The following is a 16,367-nucleotide window of genomic DNA, read 5'->3' as shown; positions in this document are numbered from 1 at the left end:
ACAAAATACCCAGGCAGGTGCTTAGTTTTGGTGGGGCTGATGGTAAGGCCCCACCTCTTAGTGGCACGCTCCAGTCTCAGCAGCAGCGTCTCCAACTCCTCCTCTGAATGAGCAGCTATTACCAAATCATCGGCATACATAACGTGGTTGAGCAATAGGGAGCTATCCCTTGCCCGCACCCGGGCATCGATCAGCCTCCCATTATATCTGTACCAAATGGAGATTCCCCCGGTACAGCTATTGAAGGCTTCACGAACTACGTGGTCAAAACAGATGTTAAATAATGTGGGAGCCAGAGGACATCCCTGTCGCACCCCAAGGTGTACAGGGAATGGCTCCGACTCCCGGTCACGTACTTTTACCCGGGCCCGCTCACCATCATGAAGGTCCTTAATGATCGTGAGCAGAGGGTCAGGTACTCAAAAAGCACGAAGAACAACCCAGAGCCCAGGCCTACTGATGGTATCATAGGCCTTGACCAGGTCAATAAAGCAGAGATGTAGGTCTTGTTGGAATTTCCTATACCTCTGCTGTAGCAGACGGACAGAAAATATGGCATCTGTGCAGGACCGCCCTTTCCTGAAACCGCATTGGGGCTCCGCAAGCCTCTCCTTAGCGTGCCTGGCAAGGCGATGTTGAATAATCCTTACCAGGACCCTTCCCGGCACACTGAGGAGTGAGATGCCCCTGTAGTTGTTACAGTCTGTGCGGTCCCCCTTCTTAAAAAGGGGGACCACCAGGGCATCCTTCCAATCCTGCGGAACCCGTCCAGTGGTCCAGACTGTTGTTATGATGTCATATAGGGCAGTCTGTGCACAAACGCCACCCTCAGCATTTCGCTTGGGAGATCATCTCTGCCTGCTGCCTTTCCTGGTCTCAGACTCCGGATCGCCTTCAGTACTTCCTCAACAGATGGCACCTCAGCCAGCCACTCACAGGGGGTGACTTCTTCCAATATTTGAGGCACCGCAGCCTCAGCAGGGCCATCCCCACTTTGTGCCACGATCTTTTCCTGGCTGAGGGATTTTCCCTCCCCCAGGACCTCACAGAAATGCTCAGCAAATCTGCAAACCTGTTCCTGGGGGTCGGAGATTGGATCACCGTTTTTTCCCCGTAATGATGGTAATAGGCGTGGCGCTGCAGGTTACTTTTTTAATGGAGTTAAATAGGGATTTGTGATTACAAATTCCTAATTAACACACCTACCCACACACTCACCCACCCACACAATCACCCACACACCCACCCACACACACATTCACCCACACACCCACCCACACACACATTCACCCACACACACACTCACCCACACACACACACTCACCCACACACACACACTCACCCACCCACACACTCACCCACACACTCACCCACCCACACCCACCCACACACCCACACACCCACCCACACACCCACACACCCACCCACACACACACACCCACACACCCACCCACCCACTCACACACCCATCCACCCACTCACTCACCCACACACTCACCCACTCACACACTCACCCACACACACCCACCCACCCACACACTCACCCACACACACACCCACCCACACACACACTCACCCACCCACCCACTCACTCACCCACCCACACACTGCCGAGGCAAACATTTCTTTCAATCAATAAAAAAAAGAAACCCCATCAATGTATTATCGTCCCCCCCCCCTGTCTCAGGAGCCCCTCCCCCACCACCCCCGCTCCAGTGTTCCCAGGTCGCTCCGTGTGAGCCGTCCTCTCACCACCACCACCAGCAGCGGCAGCTCCCTCCCCAGAAGCCCCCCCTAGCGGTAACGAAGCTTCACGGCTTCCTGCGGCCGGGGACTTGGGCGACCTCCACCCGAGGCTGGAGCGCAACCACGGCAACAGTGAGCCGAGTGGCGGTCACGTGGTCACCGCCGGTGGGAAGCATCCACACTCGACGACGCGGGGTCAGCGGGTGGGGGGCGGAGTAGCGAGGGGGGGGGGGTCCCCGGGGCAGAGCCACGCGGCGGCCTCGCCCCTCCGCGACCTCCTACGCCTCTCCTACACCTCCTACACCTCCTACACCTCCTACGCCTCCCCTACGCCTCCCACACCTCCCCTACGCCTCTCCTACGCCTCCCCTACGCCTCCCACACCTCCCCTACGCCTCCCCTACGCCTCCCACGCCTCTCCTACGCCTCTCCTACACCTCCCACGCCTCCCCTACGCCTCTCCTACACCTCCCACGCCTCCCCTACGCCTCTCCTACACCTCCTATGCCTCCCCTACGCCTCTCCTACACCTCCTACGCCTCTCCTACACCTCTCCTACACCTCCTACGCCTCTCCTACGCCTCTCCTACACCTCTCCTACACCTCTCCTACGCCTCTCCTACACCTCTCCTACGCCTCTCCTACACCTCCTACGCCTCCCCTACGCCTCTCCTACACCTCTCCTACACCTCTCCTACGCCTCCCACACCTCCTACGCCTCTCCTACACTTCCTACGCCTCCCCTACGCCTCTCCTACGCCTCTCCTACACCTCCTACGCCTCCCCTACGCCTCCCACACCTCCCCTACGCCTCTCCTACACCTCCCCTACACCTCTCCTACACCTCCTCTACACCTCCCCTACGCCTCGAGAGCGGATCGTTGCGTACGGGGTGGAGAGAGGCGCGGTGGTGGTGGTGGGGGGGGTGGGGAGATATCCGTTAAGGAGAGCGAGCAGGGAGGGTCCCGCTGACCCCGCACCGACCCGGGTAGATTCGAACCGTCGGGCGAAGCGTGGGGGAACGCATCGCCGGCGAGAGGGGGGGGCACATCAGCGGCGCATTCGCGAGGAGGTCAGTGCGGCCGTTGTTGTTGTCGTCGTCGTGCCACGAGGGGCCTGGCTTAGCGGTGGGTCGCAGGTGAACGGGGAGAGGCGGTGACGGTGGTGGTGGTGGGGGTGGTGGAGGTGGCGGGGGTGGTGGCGGTCTCACCAGGCGCTGATCATTTCTGAACCTGACTACGGCTGCCCCGTGCCGCCATCGAAACGCCGCCACGGGCTTTTTGTTTTAAATTTTTCTAACTGCCGGTTGGTTGGTGGCTTCAATTTCGATTGAAAGCCGTCGCGACCGCAGCGATTCACGTCCGTTGGTTCTTTGGGTAAAGTCACCACCACGTTAGAAGGGAAACAATAAAGTAATAAAGTACATATATATAAAACAATACAATTCTTACGAGAGTTTCGACTGCAGCAACACAAGCAGCAATCATCATCAGGTGTGACAACCACCACAGAGAAGGGAAACAATAAAATAATAAAAATATAAAACAATAAAATAAATCACGACGTTTAGACTGCAGCAACACAAGCAGCCATCATCAGGTGTGAAAACCACCACGGAGAAGGGCAACAGTAAAATAATAAAAATATAAAACAATAAAATAAATCACGACGTTTCGACTGCAGCAACACAAGCAGCCATCATCAGGTGTGAAAACCACCACGGAGAAGGGAACCAATAAAATAATAAATAAAACATAAAACAATAAAATAAATCACGACGTTTCGACTGCAACACAAGCAGCCATCATCAGGTGTGACAACCACCACGTATAAGGGAAACAATAAAATAATAAAATATAAATCAATAAAATTCTCACGACGTTTCGACCGCAACACAAGAAGCAATCATCATCAGGTGTGAAAACCACCACGTAGAAGGGAAACAATAAAATAATAAAATATAAAACAATAAAATTCTCACGACGTTTTGACTGCAGCAACACAAGCAGCCATCATCAGGCGTGAAAACCACCACGTAGAAGGGAAACAATAAAATAATAAAAATATAAAACAATAAAATAAATCACGACGTTTAGACTGCAGCAACACAAGCAATCATCATCAGGTGTGACAACCACCACGGAGAAGGGAAACAATAAAATAATAAATAAAATATAAAACAATAAAATTCTCACGACGTTTTGACTGTAATACAAGCAGCCATCATTAGGCGTGACAACCACCACGTAGAAGGGAAACAGTAAAATAATAAAAATACAAAACAATAAAATAAATCACGACGTTTTGACTGTAACACAAGCAGCCATCATCAGGCGTGAAAACCACCATGTAGAAGGGAAACAATAAAATAATAAAAATATAAAACAATAAAATAAATCACGACGTTTCGACTGCAGCAACACAAGCAGCCATCATCAGGTGTGAAAACCACCATGGAGAAGGGAAACAATAAAATAATAAAGAAAATATAAAACAATAAAATCCTCACGACGTTTCGACTGTAACACAAGCAGCCATCATCAGGCGTGAAAACCACCACGGAGAAGGGAACCAATAAAATAATAAAGTATATATAAAACAATAAAATTCTCACGACGTTTTGACTGTAACACAAGCAGCCATCATCAGGCGTGACAACCAACGGCAAGAAACATTTGAAAGAAGTGGCGGTTCGTGTTTATTTTTAATTTTTAAACGTTAGCGCCACGGAGAGAGCGATTTGACAGTTTGTTTAGATGGACGAGTCCATCTATGTTCACATTCTTGGTTCTTTCGGTAAAGTCACCACGTAGAAGGGGAGACGAAACATTAATGTCTGCTGTCTGAAAGCCACCGTAAGCGTGAACAATCAATTGAGACCCGAAATGGTTTATCGAATCCTTCCAATGATTGCTAAGCCCAGAATCCATACTCTCGGTTGAAATTGTCTATGTGTTTTAATATGTGGATAGCCTCGTGAACGAATCTAGTTTAATATAAAAAAAAAACGTGCGACTCATATTTTACTAGCGGTTCTCATTTTTACTTTACCCGTACGATTGGTTTTCTATCTTCCGTAATGCTTTTACGGAGGACCCAAATAGTTTGAATTCCTGCAGCCGCCCGAAGCCTTCAGTCAAACTTGAAACTTGGCGGCAAGCACGCAAGCAAGGAAGCAAGGAAGCAAGCGCCGGGCACAATTCAATTAAAACCACGTTCAAACTGGAACGAGCTTTTACTGTGAGCAGGTCACATGGAACACAAACCAACCCGGTGGCAGCTCCGACCCCCCTTCGGTTCAGTTCGGCGAAATTCCCGCGCGGACCTTTGCCGAGTGAAAGCCACGGACAAATGCCCGCGGTCGCGAAAGCTTCGGGTCGAGTTTCGGTGAAGATATTCCATCAGACAAGAGGGCTGGGGCATCGCGAATGATGAACGCGGTCGATATCGGCACCGCCGCCGCGGCCGCCACCACCACCGTTACGTGGAGATTTATAGGAGCAGATAAATACTCTAAGCACGGAGAGACCCATAGACACCCATGGAGAGAGCCACAGAGACCCATACTCATAGAGACCCAGAGAGACCCACAGAGACCCATACTCATAGAGACCCACAGAGACCCATAGAGACCCACAGAGACCCATACTCATAGAGACCCATACTCATAGAGACCCAGAGAGACCCACAGAGACCCATACTCATAGAGACCCATAGAGACCCACAGAGACCCATACTCATAGAGACCCACACAGACCCACAGAGACCCATACTCATAGAGACCCACAGAGACCCACAGAGACTCATAGAGACCCATACTCAGAGACCCATACTCATAGAGACCCACAGAGACCCATAGAGACCCATACTCATACAGACCCATAGAGACCCACAGAGACCCACAGAGACTCATAGAGACCCATACTCAGAGACCCATACTCATAGAGACCCACAGAGACCCATAGAGACCCATACTCATACAGACCCATAGAGACCCACAGAGACCCACAGAGACCCACAGAGACCCATACTCATACAGACCCACAGAGACCCACAGAGACCCACAGAGACCCATACTCACAGAGACCCACAGAGACCCACAGAGACCCATAGAGAGACCCACAGAGACCCATACTCACAGAGACCCACAGAGACCCACAGAGACCCATACTCATAGAGACCCACAGAGACCCACAGAGACCCACAGAGACCCATAGACACCTATAGAGAGACCCACAGAGACCCATACTCATAGAGACCCACAGACACCCACAGACACCCACAGAGACCCACACAGACCCACACAGACACTCACAGAGACCCACAGAGATGGAACTCACGACTTCCTGCAGACCGGGCGGGGCGGGCGGGGCGGGGGTGGGGGGAGTCCAACATCTCCGAACAACCTTCACCGCCCGTTGTACAACACTCCTATTGCACCCCCTGCCTCTCCCCTCCCCCTCCTGCCCCCTCTCCTCCCGCCCGCCCCCACTCCTCTCACGCCCCCGACCCGTGCACGACCTGATGTCGCCTGAGCCCCCCGGCCCTGGAGTACCCGCGGCCGCACGCCGGGCACACGAAGGGCTTGGGCCTCGCGTGCGTGCGCTGGTGCCGCCTCAGGTGGCCCGCCTGCGCGAACGCGGCCCCGCACGAGCCGCAGGCGAAGGGCCTCTCGCCCGTGTGGGTGCGGTGGTGGATCCTCACGCTCGCCTTGAAGTTGGAGCCGTACGGGCAGAGCGGGCACAGGTGGCGCTTGGCGGCGGCGACGCCGTTGTTGCCGTTGTTGCCGTCGTCGGCGGCGAGGGCGGCGGCGGGCGCCCTCCGCACGCGGGGAGAGTGCCTAGCGCGGAGGTGGTTCTGGAGCACCGAGTGGCAGAGGAACTGGCGGGAGCAGAGAGGGCAAGGGACACGACGGACCTCGATGTGGACCTCGCCTGCTGGGGGTGGGTGGTGGTGGTGGTGGTGGGGTGGTGGTTGTGGGGTGGTGTGGGTGGTAGTGTGGGGGGGTGGGTGGTGGTGGTGTGGGTGGTGGTGTGAGTGGGTGGTGGTGGGGTGGGTGGTGGTGGTAGTGTGGGGGGGTGGGTGGTGGTGGTGGGGTGGTAGTGTGGAGGGGTGGTGTGGGTGGTGGTGTGAGTGGGTGGTAGTGTGGGTGGTGTGGGGTGGGAGACACGGGGGGAGACACGGGGGTGGAGAGAGGGAGACACCGGGGTTAGAGCTTGTGGGATTACTCATTGTGGCTACTAGGGGTTAGAGCTTGTGGGATTACTCACTGTGGCTACTAGGGTTAGAGCTGGTGGGCTAACTCATTGTGGCTACTAGGGGTTAGCTTGTGGGCTTACTCATTGTGGCTACTAGGGGTTAGAGCTTGTGGGCTTACTCATTGTGGCTACTAGGGGTTAGCTTGTGGGCTTACTCATTGTGGCTACTAGGGGTTAGAGCTTGTGGGATTACTCACTGTGGCTACTAGGGTTAGAGCTGGTGGGCTTACTCATTGTGGCTACTAGGGGTTAGAGCTTGTGGGATTACTCATTGTGGCTACTAGGAGTTAGAGCTTGTGGGCTTACTCATTGTGGCTACTAGGGGTTAGAGCTTGTGGGCTTACTCATTGTGGCTACTAGGGGTTAGAGCTTGTGGGCTAACTCATTGTGGCTACTAGGGCTTAGAGCTTGTGGGCTAACTCATTGTGACTACTAGGGGTTAGCTTGTGGGCTAACTCATTGTGGCTACTAGGGGTTAGCTTGTGGGCTTACTCATTGTAGCTACTAGGGGTTAGAGCTTGTGGGATAACTCATTGTGGCTACTAGGGGTTAGAGCTTGTGGGCTTACTCATTGTGGCTACTAGGGGTTAGAGCTTGTGGGCTTACTCATTGTGGCTACTTGGGGTTAGAGCTTGTGGGATTACTCATTGTGGCTACTAGGGGTTAGAGCTTGTGGGCTTACTCATTGTGGCTACTAGGGGTTAGAGCTTGTGGGCTAACTCATTGTGGCTACTAGGGGTTAGAGCTTGTGGGCTTACTCACTGTGGCTACTAGGGGTTGGAGCTTGTGGGCTTACTCATCGTGGCTACTAGGGGTTAGCTCGTGGGCTTACTCATTGTGACTACTAGGGGTTAGAGCTTGTGGGATTACTCATTGTGGCTACTAGGGGTTAGAGCTTGTGGGATTACTCATTGTGGCTACTAGGGGTTAGAGCTTGTGGGATTACTCACTGTGGCTACTAGGGGTTAGAGCTTGTGGGCTGACTCATTGTGGCTACTAGGGGTTAGCTTGTGGGAAAACTCATTGTGGCTACTAGGGGTTAGAGCTTGTGGGATAACTCATTGTGGCTACTAGGGGTTAGAGCTTGTGGGCTTACTCATTGTGGCTACTAGGGGTTAGAGCTTGTGGGCTTACTCATTGTGGCTACTAGGGGTCAGCTTGTGGGCTTACTCATTGTGGCTACTAGGGGTTAGAGCTTGTGGGCTAACTCATTGTGGCTACGAGGGGTTAGAGCTTGTGGGATTACTCATTGTGGATACTAGGGGTTAGAGCTTGTGGGCTAACTCATTGTGGCTACTAGGGGTTAGCTTGTGGGCTAACTCATTGTGGCTGCTAGGGGTCAACTTGTGGGCTTACTCATTGTGGCTACTAGGGGTTAGAGCTTGTGGGATTACTCATTGTGGATACTAGGGGTTAGAGCTTGTGGGATTACTCATTGTGGTTACTCGGGGTTAGAGCTTGTGGGCTAAATCATTGTGACTACTCGGGGTTAGAGCTTGTGGGCTTACACATTGTGGCTACTAGGGGTTAGAGCTTGTGGGATTACTCATTGTTGCTACTCGGGGTTAGAGCTTGTGGGCTTACTCATTGTGGCTACTAGGGGTTAGCTTGTGGGCTAACTCATTGTGGCTACTAGGGGTTAGAGCTTGTGGGATTACTCATTGTGGCTACTCGGGGTTAGAGCTTGTGGGCTAACTCATTGTGACTACTAGGGTTTAGAGCTTGTGGGCTTACTCATTGTGGCTACTAGGGGTTAGAGCTTGTGGGCTTACTCATTGTGGCTACTAGGGGTTAGAGCTTGTGGGATTACTCATTGTGGCTACTCGGGGTTAGAGCTTGTGGGCTTACTCCTTGTGGCTACTAGGGGTTAGAGCTTGTGGGCTTACTCATTGTGGCTACTAGAGGTTAGCTTGTGGGCTAACTCATTGTGGCTACTAGGGGTCAGCTTGTGGGATAACTCATTGTGGCTACTAGGGGTTAGAGCTCGTGGGCTTACAGATTGTGGCTACTAGGGGTTAGAGCTTGTGGGCTACTCATTGTGGCTACTAGGGGTTAGAGCTTGTGGGCTTACTCATTGTGGCTACTAGGGGTCAGCTCGTGGGCTAATTCATTGTGGCTACTAGGGGTTAGAGTTTGTGGGCTTACTTATTGTGGCTACTAGGGGTTAGCTTGTGGGCTTACTCATTGTGGTTACTAGGGGTTAGAGCTTGTGGGCTTACTCATTGTGGTTACTAGGGGTCAGCTTGTGGGCTTACTCATTGTGGCTACTAGGGGTTAGAGCTTGTGGGCTTACTCATTGTGGTTACTAGGGGTTAGAGCTTGTGGGCTAACTCATTGTGGCTACTAGGGGTTAGAGCTTGTGGGCTAACTCATTGTGGCTACTAGGGGTTAAAGCTTGTGGGATTACTCATTGTGGCTACTAGGGGTTAGAGCTTGTGGGCTTACTCATTGTGGCTACTAGGGGTTAGAGCTTGTGGGCTTACTCATCGTGGCTACTACTAGGGGTTAGAGCTTGTGGGCTTACTCATTGTGGCTACTAGGGGTTAGAGCTTGTGGGCTTTCTTATTGTGGCTACTAGGGGTTAGAGCTTGTGGGCTTACTCATTGTGGCTACTAGGGGTTAGAGCTTGTGGGCTTACTCACTGTGGCTACTAGGGGTTAGAGTTTGTGGGCTAAATCCTTGTGGCTACTAGGGCTTAGAGCCTCTGGGCTTACTCATTGTGGCTACTAGGGGTTAGAGCTTGTGGGCTTACTCCTTGTGGCTACTAGGGGTTAGAGCTTGTGGGCTAACTCATTGTGGCTACTATGGGTTAGAGCTTGTGGGCTTACTCATTGTGGCTACTAGGGGTTAGAGCTTGTGGGCTTACAGATTGTGGCTACTAGGGGTTAGAGCTTGTGGGCTAACTCATTGTGGCTACTAGGGGTTAGAGCTTGTGGGCTTACTCATTGTGGGTACTAGGGGTTAGAGCTTGTGGGATTACTCATTGTGGCTACTAGGGGTTAGCTCGTGGGATTACTCACTGTGGCTACTAGGGGTTAGAGCTTGTGGGCTTACTCATTGTGGGTACTAGGGGTCAGCTTGTGGGCTAACTCATTGTGGCTACTAGGGGTTAGCTTGTGGGCTTACTCATTGTGGCTACTAGGGGTTAGCTTGTGGGCTTACCCATTGTGGCTACTAGGGGTTAGCTTGTGGGCTTACTCATTGTGGCTACTAGGGGTTAGAGCTTGTGGGCTAACTCCTTGTGGCTACTAGGGCTTAGAGCTTCTGGGCTTACTCATTGTGGCTACTAGGGGTTAGAGCTTGTGGGCTTACCCATTGTGGCTACTAGGGGTTAGCTTGTGGGCTTACTCATTGTGGCTACTAGGGGGTTAGAGCTTGTGGGCTTACTCCTTGTGGCTACTAGGGGTTAGAGCTTGTGGGCTTACTCATTGTGGCTACTAGGGGTTAGAGCTTGTGGGCTTACTCACTGTGGCTACTAGGGGTTAGAGCTTGTGGGCTAACTCATTGTGGCTACTAGGGGGTTAGAGCTTGTGGGCTTACTCCTTGTGGCTACTAGGGGTTAGAGCTTGTGGGCTTACTCATTGTGGCTACTAGGGGTTAGAGCTTGTGGGCTTACTCATTGTAGGCTACTAGGGGTTAGAGCTTGTGGGCTTACTCATTGTGGCTACTAGGGCTTAGAGCCTCTGGGCTTACTCATGTAGGCTACTCGGGGTCACCGCCCTCACCTTACTGCAGTGCGGCCCAGTTCCTACCAGGCCACGGACTGCTGCCGGTCCGAGGCCTGTTGGGACCTGGGCCCCCCCCCCCCCCCCCCCACTGCCTTAAGGGCCCCGTGGGCTCACCGTCCGTGTCGTCATTGTCCTGCTCGTTGCTCACGGACTCCACCTTGACGGCACAGGGCAGGCCCCGTTTGTCCCTCGAGTTCGAAGACGCCTCTTGGTCCTCCTCCTCCTCCTCCTCCTCATCATCATCCTCCTCCTCCTCCTCCTCGTCCTCCTCCTCCTCCTCGTCGTCCTCCACCTTCACGTCCACCTCGACGGGGCGGGACAGTCCCCGCTCATCCCAGACGTCCGAGGCCCCCTCCAGCTTGACGTCGACGGCCCGCCCGGCGTCGCCGCCCCCGCCTGGCCCCGCCTGCGGCCACCGCGTCCCGTCGCCGAAGGCGTCTTCAGGCTCCTGCTTGATGGCGACGGGCCGAAGGCAGCCGTCCCGGCCCTCCTCCGGCTTAATTGCCGGCCACGCCCCGAAGAAGCTGGGAGGGCCTCCACCTCCTCCTCCTCCACCTCCTCCTACTCCACCTCCTCCTCCTCCACCTCCTCCTACTCCTACTCCACCTCCTCCTCCTCCTACTCCTCCTCCTCCACCTCCTCCTCCTACTCCTCCTCCACCTCCTCCACCTCCTCCTCCTCCTACTCCACCTCCTCCCTCTCCTCCTCCTCCCTCTCCTCCTCCTCCTCCTACTCCACCTCCTACTCCACCTCCTGCTCCACCTCCTACTCCACCTCCTACTCCACCTCCTACTCCACCTCCTCCTCCTACTCCCCCTCCTCCTCCCCCTCCTCCCCCTCCTCCTCCCTCTCCTCCTTCCCCTCCTCCTACCCCTCCTCCCTCTCCTCCTACCCCCTCCTCGTCTCCTCCGCCGGGTTGCTCTCCCGACGGCGGACCAGGAGCAGGCGGAGCGCGAGGGAGCGGCGCCGTCCTGACGGGGACGTTCCCCTTGCGGCTATTCGCCTTCCTCCGCCGCGGGGCCGTCGGCTCCCGCCGAGGGGCCGCCGGGCCTCCGCCTCCGAGGAGCGCGGCGGCCGCGGCGGGCCACGGCGTCCCGTGCTGGTCCATGACGTCGACCGACGGAGCGGCGGCGAGGGGTACGCTGTAGCGGGCGCTCGGCTCGGCTCGGGGGGGGTGGGTGGGTCGGGCGACTAGGCCTCTCCAAGTCTCTCGTTCCCGGGGCGTTTCTGCATCGCCGCGGGGCAAGGGGGGGGGGGGGGCACACCGGGACTGAGCCAGACGCAGCCAATCGGCCGAGGGGTTCGTCACGTGAACGAATCAGCCTGCCGCCTAATGATGCTGCTTCTTGTCACGGTTTACTCTCCAACACAGCACCGGTGTAGTGCTGTGTTAGTATACGACACTATACACTACATTATATACTACAATACTATATACTATACACTACACTATACACTACATTATATACTACACTATACAAAACACTATATACTACTATACTATATACTACACTACTATACACTACACTACTATACACTACACTATACACTACACTACACTATACACTACACTATACACTACACTACACACTACACTATACACTACACACTACACTATACACTACACTATACACTACACTATACACTACACTACACTATACACTACACTACACTATACACGACACTACACACTACACTATACACTGCACTATACACTACTACTATACACTACACTATACACTACATTATACACTACACTATACACTACTACTATACACTACACTATGCACTACACTATACACTACACTATACACTACACTATACACTACACACTACACACTACACTATACACTACACTATACACCACACTATACACTACACACTACACTATACACTACACTATACACTACACTACACTATACACTATACACTACACTACACACTACACCAAACACTACACTATACACTACACTATACACTACACTATACACTACACACTACACTACACACTACACTATACACTACACTATACACTACACTATACACTACACTATACACTACACTATACACTACACTATACACTACACTATACACTACACTACACACTACACCAAACACTACACTATACACTACACTATACACTACACTACACACTACACTACACTATACACTACACTATACACTACACCATACACTACACACTACACTATACACTACACTACTATACACTACACTATACACTACTATACACTACACTACTATACACTACACTACTATACACTATACACTACACTATACACGCTGGCTGTGTCGGGTGGCGGCGGGTTTTAGCGGCACGTGAATATTCACGCCATCAAAGCACGAACTCAAACCTGTGTCATGGATGATATCGGTCTCGGAAGCCCTACTACGTGCTAAACAAAGTTGAACAAGATCAATGTCAACACCCCCCACCCCACCGCTTCCACCGCCTCACCCACCCTCTAAAATGAACGTGAAGAGAACGGAGGGCGGATAAAACGGAGAGTCAAACAATCACGTTCATTTCATCCCACCCCGGCCAAACCTCTCCATCGACCAATCCGCCCTTGGGCACATCAATCGCGTCGGCCTAACCGGCCAGCCGCTGATGATCACGTGACTCCACCGCCGCCTAGGTTACACCCCAGAAGGTCGTGGAAATGAAACTCTCTGTCCCAGTGACCTTCCACCCCTCTTGATGATCACGTGACTCCACCACCGCCTAGGTTACACTCAAGAAGGTCGTGGAACTGAAACTCTCTGTCCCAGTGACCTTCCACCCCTCCTGATGATCACGTGACTCCACCACCGCCTAGGTTACACCCCAGAAGGTCGTGGAAATGAAACTCTCTGTCCCAGTGACCTTCCACCCCTCCTGATGATCACGTGACTCCACCACCGCCTAGGTTACACTCAAGAAGGTCGTGAAACTGAAACTCTCTGTCTCAGTGACCTTCCACCCCTCCTGATGATCACGTGACTCCACCACCGCCTAGGTTACACTCAAGAAGGTCGTGAAACTGAAACTCTCTGTCTCAGTGACCTTCCACCCCTCCTGATGATCACGTGACTCCACCACCACCTAGGTTACACCCCAGAAGGTCGTGGAAATGAAACTCTCTGTCCCAGTGACCTTCCACCCCTCCTGATGATCACGTGACTCCACCACCGCCTAGGTTACACTCAAGAAGGTCGTGAAACTGAAACTCTCTGTCTCAGTGACCTTCCACCCCTCCTGATGATCACATGACTCCACCACCACCTAGGTTACACCCCAGAAGGTCGTGGAAATGAAACTCTCTGTCCCAGTGACCTTCCACCCCTCCTGATGATCACGTGACTCCACCACCGCCTAGGTTACACCCCAGAAGGTCGTGGAAATGAAACTCTCTGTCCCAGTGACCTTCCACCCCTCCTGATGATCACGTGACTCCACCACCACTACCAATGAAACATCCCACAGGGTCGTGGGTGGTGGTGTCGGGAGTGTAGGTGGTGGTGGTGGTATAGTTGGTGGAGGTGGTGGTGTAGGTGGTGGTGGTGTAGGTGGTGGTCTAGGTGGTGTAGGTGATGGTGTATGTGGTGTAGGTGGTGTAGGTGGTGGTGTTGTAGGTGGTGTAGGTGGTGGTGTAGGTGGTGTATGTGGTGGTAGTGTAGGTGGTGGTGGTGTAGGTGGTGGTGTAGGTGGTGGTGTCGGGAGTGTAGGTGGTGGTGTCGTGAGTGTAGGTGGTGGTGGTGGTGTAGGTGGTATAGGTGGTGTAGGTGGTGGAGGTGGTGGTGTAGGTGGTGGTGGTGTAGGTGGTGGTCTAGGTGGTGTAGGTGGTGGTGTAGGTGGTGTAGGTGGTGGTAATGTAGGTGTTGTAGGTGGTGTTGTAGGTGGTGTATGTGTAGGTGGTGTCGAGGGTAAATGGGCAAGGTTTAGGACTGTGACTAATGCAGCTGCAATGGCTGCTTTGGGTATGCGGTCCAGACCTCCCCAGAGATGGTGGCGGTGTAGGTAGTGGTGTCTGGCAAAACAACCCCTTACCTCCTCGTGGTACCGGACGGGCAACGTTGTCGTAGACAGTGCCGTGGGGGGAGGGCCAATTCCGATTGGCTCCTCCCCTCAGGGCGTTAGTAGCCACCACAGTGGCTAAACGGGGGCTCTGGACGGGTGCGAGGGGCTGGTAACCCGTCCACCTTAAAAAAATAAGCACTAAACCACGACTAAAATATCTAATTAATAAGCTTGTGCCGGAGGCCCCGGGGGGACAGGCGTCCATGATATCTCCTGGCCAAACCCCATTTGGCGGAGCCAGGAGATTGAATATCTACCCTCGGGGCTCCTCCAGAAACAACAAAAAGCCACTACGGATGGCCACGTGGAATGTTGGAACGCTCACTGCGGAGGAGAGGGTGCCACTCCTCTGTCGGGAGCTGGACCGGTACCGCCTGGATCTCTGTGGCATTCAGGAGGTCCACTGGACCGGCTCTGGCTCCTGCCACCATGAGGGGTGGACAGTCCTCTACTCGGGGCAGCAGACTGCCAAACAACAGGGTGTGGCTCTTCTCCTGAACAAAAGAATGAAGGGGATGTGGGAGCGTGACTGTGAGGTGTGGGAAGCTGTAAGCTCCAGGCTACTTTGGGCTCGCCTTCCCATCAACCGGAGGCGAGGAGTGGTGGTCATGGTTACTTATGCCCCCACCGAAGATGAACATCCGTGGAGGGATGCAGGCAAGGCCGATGAGTCAGATGCCTTCTATGAACTCCTGTCACAGGTGCTGGCTAAAGTGGCCCCTTGGGATAGAGTCATCTTGTTGGGTGACTTCAATGCCCGAGTTGGTCATGATGCTGGCACCTGGTCTGGAGGGATTGGAAGGCATGGGCCAGATCAGCTCAATAACAATGGTAGGAGGCTGCTAATTTTTGTGCAGCCCATGGGCTTGTAATTACCAGCACGCTGTTCCGGCATCGGCGCATCCACACAACATCATGGATGCATGCCGGGTCCAAGCAAGAACATCTGCTGAATTACATAGTGATGGACCAGCGGATGCGAGCCCATGTCCTTGACACCAGGACCTACCGTGGAGCCAATCTGTCCTCTGACCATCGACTTGTCATCTGTAAGATGCGCCTGCCATTCTTCCACTCCGGTGGTGGGTGTACACTCAGGACTCCATTCCAACCTAAGGTGGCCTGGTCTCAGCTAGCTGATGGAAGTTGCAAGCGAGAATTTCATCATCGCTTGCGGCTGGGGTTGGCATCGGCCCCCACTCCTCCTGATGTCGAGGGTAAATGGGCGAGGATTAGGACTGTGACTAATGCAGCTGCAATGGCTGCTTTGGGTACGTGGTCCAGACCTCCCCAGAGACCCTAGCTGACAGAGGAGGTGTTCAGGATAGTTGAGAAAAAGCGACAGGCCCACTCTCATCGGCTACAGCATCCCACGTCAGAGAATGAGGAGGCTTACCGCAGCCTTCGCTCGGAGGTTCGGAGAGCCGTGAGGCGCTGCAAGGATGGGTGGTGGTCGCGGGTTGCTGAGGAGATGGAGTCTGCCTCAGTGGCCCGTGATCACAAATCTCTATTTAACTCCATCAAAAAAGTAACCTGCAGCGCCACACCTATTACCAT

This window comes from Petromyzon marinus, chromosome 73 (assembly GCF_048934315.1).
Source record: "Petromyzon marinus isolate PM22_M1 ecotype Great Lakes invasive population chromosome 73, UKy_Petmar_22M1.pri1.0, whole genome shotgun sequence".
Taxonomy (NCBI): Eukaryota; Metazoa; Chordata; class Hyperoartia; order Petromyzontiformes; family Petromyzontidae; genus Petromyzon; species Petromyzon marinus.
Note: the sequence above shows the minus strand (reverse complement) of the source record.